Genomic DNA, 6,095 nt, shown 5'->3' with positions numbered 1-6,095 from the left:
TTGAGAGTTCAGTATCATTTTTGTATTTAGCGATGTTAAATGATTTAACGTGATTAGCGTATCTTAATTTAAAAGGAGTCTCACTTATCCCAATGTAGGATTTTTCATTAGAAGATGAATCAAGATTATCAGTTGTAACAGTTGCTTGATATACAATGTTGCTTGTTAAACATTTATTAAACAACGGACAGAGATTTTTATTATAGCAGTTACAGTCCTGTTGATTAAGGTTTGTATTGTTGCATAAAATGTATTTGTTGTGCGAATTTATAATAGATTTTACACTTGGCATACAACTGTAACTAACTTTGACTGTGTTCCTGTTAAAGATTTTATGCAGTTTATTATTATTAGGAAAATGTTTGTCAATAAGTTTCAAAAAACATTTTCCCAGGTTGGTGCTAACGTTTTTACTAAATGGAGGGTTAAACCAAATGATGTTGCGGGCTCTTTTCCGTTTTGAAGTTGATATTGTTATAGGATTATATGTTAGACTATATTTATAACCAGACTTTAATAAAGCTTCATTATATAGAGGAATAGTATTTTGAAATATTTCTTTGTTAGATGAATTTGTAGACAATCTAAGTTCAATCGAACGTGGTATTTGTTTTAATATACTCGGCGGGTGATTTGAATCCGTTGTCCGTTGTTTAATAAATGTTTAACAAGCAACATTGTATATCAAGCAACTGTTACAACTGATAATCTTGATTCATCTTCTAATGAAAAATCCTACATTGGGATAAGTGAGACTCCTTTTAAATTAAGATACGCTAATCACGTTAAATCATTTAACATCGCTAAATACAAAAATGATACTGAACTCTCAAAACATGTGTGGAAGTTAAAAGAAGCTAATTTAGTCCCTATAGTTAAGTGGAAAATTCTCAGGCGATGTAAAGCATATAATCCAACATCTAAATCTTGCAAATTATGTCTCACCGAAAAATATGAAATTCTATATTATAAAAGTACTAATTTATTGAATAAAAGGAGTGAGATTGTTTCTAAGTGTAGACATAGAAACAGATTCCTTCTGTCCCAATATGACACTGGCGATTAAAAAAGATGTTTTTCCATATTATTATTTTTATTTTTATTATTATTATTGTCATTATTATTACTATTATTATTATTTGACGTCAGAACTCATTCCATTGTTTTTCTTTAATTTTGTAACGGTTTTTTAATTGTATTTTTGAACGGTTTTTTCTTGATTTAAATATATGGCTGATGAGTGCCGCAAACGGCATGAAACTTTAAGTACCGTAAAAAAGTTGTTTTTTTTCATCTTACTTTTTTAATTATTTATTGATCTATTTTGTGATTATTTCACTTTATATTGATCACTCTCAAATCGAAAAAATTGATTATTATTACATAATCAAAACAACAACAATATATATATATATATATATATATATATATATATATATATATATATATATATATATATATATATATATATATATATATATATATATATATATATATATATATATATATATATATATATATATATATATATATATATATATATATATATAGTATATATGTATATAAATGTAGCTACATAAATTAAGCATATTTATACGCAAAAATACTTCAAAATTGTTTAAAGCACGTCAAATCGAGAAAATATAAATGTAAGTAGTAAAAATTTAGTAGAAGTAAATAACAATGGAAAAAAGTGTATTAGAAAAAATGCAGAGAACTAAACTTTTAAATAAAAATTACAGAAAAACGATTGTCTGTAGAAAAATAATCAAGTTGAAAACTTAAGATTATATATATATATATTTTTGAAGACATATATATGTTTTCAAAATTGGGATCTGGTGCCGAAAGAACTGCAAAAGGCGTTCAATAAATTAATTAGGGGGGAGGGGGGAGAGAGAGAGGTATGGGATAGTAACCACGCTCTATTTTAAAATATGTTTCCTAATTTGTATGATTTGTTTTAATAAAAACTTTTTTAATTAATTGAAAAAAAGGAGGGGGGAGGGTGGTTCTTCAAAAGGGTACGTAAGATTTTTTTTTTTTCAGGAGTAGGAGTAGGGGGGGGGGGGGATTTAAAAATACGCACGGCAACAGGGGTGAGGTTGTCAAGCTTCTTAATTTTTAACATACGTTCTTAATGGACGAACCCTTACTTCTGTTGATCAACAACTAGTTACAAATGATTACTATATAATTTTTATACTTCACGCAAGAATTTTTTTTTGAATATGTTTTTCGCTGTTGATATAAAAATTGTTTCCACAATGAAAAATCACAGGTGTAAATTTTTCAGTTAAGAGTCAAGGCCCGGTTTGGCTTATAATTGAAAAATTTGACACCAGTGATTTCACTCTGCTCAATTAATAGCTGTGGTATTTGATTGGATTGGATTTTTGAGAAAAAGCGTCTGTAAAAATATCAGAATAAGCTTTTAGCAGCAAGTTATTTTTGTATCCAGGGCATTCATGTATTTCAATACAGAGGAAAAACTTTCAAACTTCTTATTAAACCTAATTATTCCCTTTACATGATTTTGTAAGCTTTGTAATTTTATTAATTTAGTTATGTGTTGTTGGCCGATATAATATTAGCATAGGAGAGATGATCATGAATAAGACCGAAGTAAAGCATGTTTATTACCAAGGAATGGTCTTGATTTATATAATAGACTTATAAAAGAGGAATTTTTGTTTCAATTAGACTAATATGGTTTCTTCTTGATAGGTTCTCATCAAAATTGAGCAGCCGTGGCGCAGTGGTTAGAGTTCTGGCTCAGAATCCAGAGGTCCGAGATTCAACGCCGGCTCTAGCCCAATAAGCGACATTGGTAAGGAAGGAGGCGTGAACCCCTAGTTAAATGCTCTCCCGCGGTGCTCCGTGATAAGACTGTAAGGACTTCAGGGAGCACCTAAATAATCTTAAAAAAAAATAATAATAACAACAAAACTTCTAAAAACTTTGTATGTTTTTCTTGCTTTATTTCCATTTTATTAGCTGACAGTTTTGGCAATTTTAACAGAAGATTAAGTGGTTGTCTTATTTTATGGAAGAGAGTAAAGCTTGGTTTAACTTTGAAAGAAAAATTTCGTCATCAATAGTATCGAATACCTTAGAGAGACCAATAAAAACTAATACTTGTTCAGCTTTAACAAAAGGTATTTATATATATTTCATAGATATTTTCTTGGCAAGTTCAATAACAGAATGTTCAGCAGAACTGCATTTCTGGAATCCAAATTGATTTTCGTATAAAATCGTATTTAATGTTATTTAACCATAAATTCTATCATAAGTTAATTAAAAATTATATTAAAAATTATTTTAAATATTTTCAAAAATACAGGGACTAATGTTAAAGGACGGTAGGTGCAAACAGAATAACATAACACCTTTTTTTGCAAACAGTATAATGAAACACCTTTTTTTTGAATTGAGTAAATTTTGGCTAATTTTAGTTGATCAGTATATATATTATTTTTAAATGAATACACTTTTCAATAACGGTTTAATTATACTATTCGTTACTATAGATAGCTATTCAGCCGGCTACATTTCGGGAAGTTAATCAAGCGGAAAACATCAAAGCTGTTTTTAGCTGTTGCAGTATTATGCTTGTACCCACACAATTATTAAACAAAACTCCTTTAATTGAATAGAAAATTAAAAAAGATTAACTAAAAATTGCTAAATAACAAGTTTAACCAAATAAAATTAATGAAATGATTTGTATTAAATACTATATTAGTATAGTAGTTTTTATGCATTGAATATATTATATTCGTTAAGTAAAAACGTATACGGTAAGTTAAAAGCGTAGTTATACAGTAACTACATAGTTACCAGTTGTAAATATTCAACAACATTAAAGCAAGTAAATTCACTCATAAATACCCAGTGGACACAAATGTCCGCGAAAAGTCTTTACGACGTCCTATGGACGTCGCAGGTCCGTAGGACATTCTCAAAACGACCAGCAGATACGTTCTGTGCCCGCTGGGCATCTGTTATTTTTCTTACTTTAAATTATGAGACAAGATTTGATTCAAGAGATTGTTTAGTAGCCGTAGTCTTCAATTAAAAACTATTTTCAAAATAATAAATAAAGGGTATATTGTTATATTTCATTTATAAAAACGGAGTTTTTTGATGGAGAAAATAGATATTTGGTAATTTTAAGCAATGTTGAATTAAAGAAAATTTTTATTTTAGGGCAGTCAAATAAAATTCAAAATATTTTTGGGTTATACATATACGCATGTATACATACATACATACATACATACATACATACATACATACATACATACATACATACATACATACATACATACATACATACATACATACATACATACATACATACATACATACATACATACATACATACATACATACATACATACATACATACATACATACATACATACATACATACATACATACATACAAACATACATACATACATACATACATACATACATACATACATACATACATACATACATACATACATACATACATACATACATACATACATACATACATACATACATACATACATACATACATACATACATACATACATACATACATACATACATACATACATACATACATACATACATACATACATACATACATACATACATACATACATACATACATACATACATACATACATACATACATACATACATACATACATACATACATACATACATACATACATACATACATACATACATACATACATACATACATACATACATTCACCAGCTCAGTTGTTACGTTTGGGACCCTACAGTTCAATGCTAAACCCAGTGGAAACAATCTGATCTCAAATTAAAAGTAAAGTTAAAAATGCAAATCGCATTCCACCTGGATTTGCTGCTGAGATTGCGTATCAAAGAATGCAGTATTTAGAAAATTTTGTTACTTTGCCAAAAATTATAATATTGGGAGGTGATTGCGCACGTGCTGTACAACATGCGACCGCACATAACGCAACAATTTTAAATAAGATGATGTCCAAGTTGGTGTTTAACTGAATATTACGGTGATTTTTAAAGGCATATAGTAAATTAAGGCTTCAAGTTTTAAAATACAAAGAAATTTGTTCTGAGAATCTATATAATAAACTTTTCTTAATTACAACTGTCATGCTTTCTAATAAATCTTACGATTTCTTATTTGCAACTTTCATTTTTTCAATAACATCCTGAAAAAGTGTAGTTGTAGTACGGTATTTTAATGCGTATTAAAAAAAGGTGTATTAAAAAATGGCAAACCGCATTGCAAATCATACAACAATAATATTATTGAGAATTAAAATTAAAAACGCTTTTAACTATGGCATACGTTTTAATCTAGGAAGATTTGCTTCGTAATTTCAATTGTAGGGTTTTTAGATAAAAAAGATAGATACAAATATATTTTTTTATTCATTTAAGAATTTGATATATATTCTTTTTAAATAAAATTTAAAGAAATTAACACTTAACGTCGCTAAGTTAATAACATCGCCAACTTTTTACAAAATTCAAAAGTTGCAATGCAGAAATTTTAATTGGCCAGACCTGAAAACTTAAATTTTTTAAAAACTATGTTTTTACCCGAAAGTCTTCCATTATTGTTTTTTTCCTCAATTATAACTTTAGTTTGTATTAAAGCTATAATAAAAACAATTTAAGGTTTATTTAGTATTAATTGATTACTGGTTATAGGACAAAAAAACAAAACAATTTTAGTGACTGTTCCCGTTAAATTTGAAAAATATGAAAATAGTTATAAATATTAGTGATTTGTATTTAACAAGTCTCAAAAAGCAATATGTAATAATATATTATAAAAAAGAATTTATTAGTTTACGATATACGCAAATACTCACGGTTATTTCATTGAGTTGGCGTTTTTTTTTATGAATCACCCCCTCTCAATCTTATTGTTCTTAACATCATTTCTATTAGCATATAAATTGAAAAGGAATTTAATAGAATAATAGAAAATTTTAAACTAGTCAAGTACATCATTTAGAATTTTTTTTTTTCTAGCATAAAAATCTTAACATACGTATTGATTTATCTTAAAAAGCT

The sequence above is a fragment of the Hydra vulgaris genome, chromosome 14, assembly GCF_038396675.1.
Source record: "Hydra vulgaris chromosome 14, alternate assembly HydraT2T_AEP".
NCBI lineage: Eukaryota > Metazoa > Cnidaria > Hydrozoa > Anthoathecata > Hydridae > Hydra > Hydra vulgaris.
Note: the sequence above shows the minus strand (reverse complement) of the source record.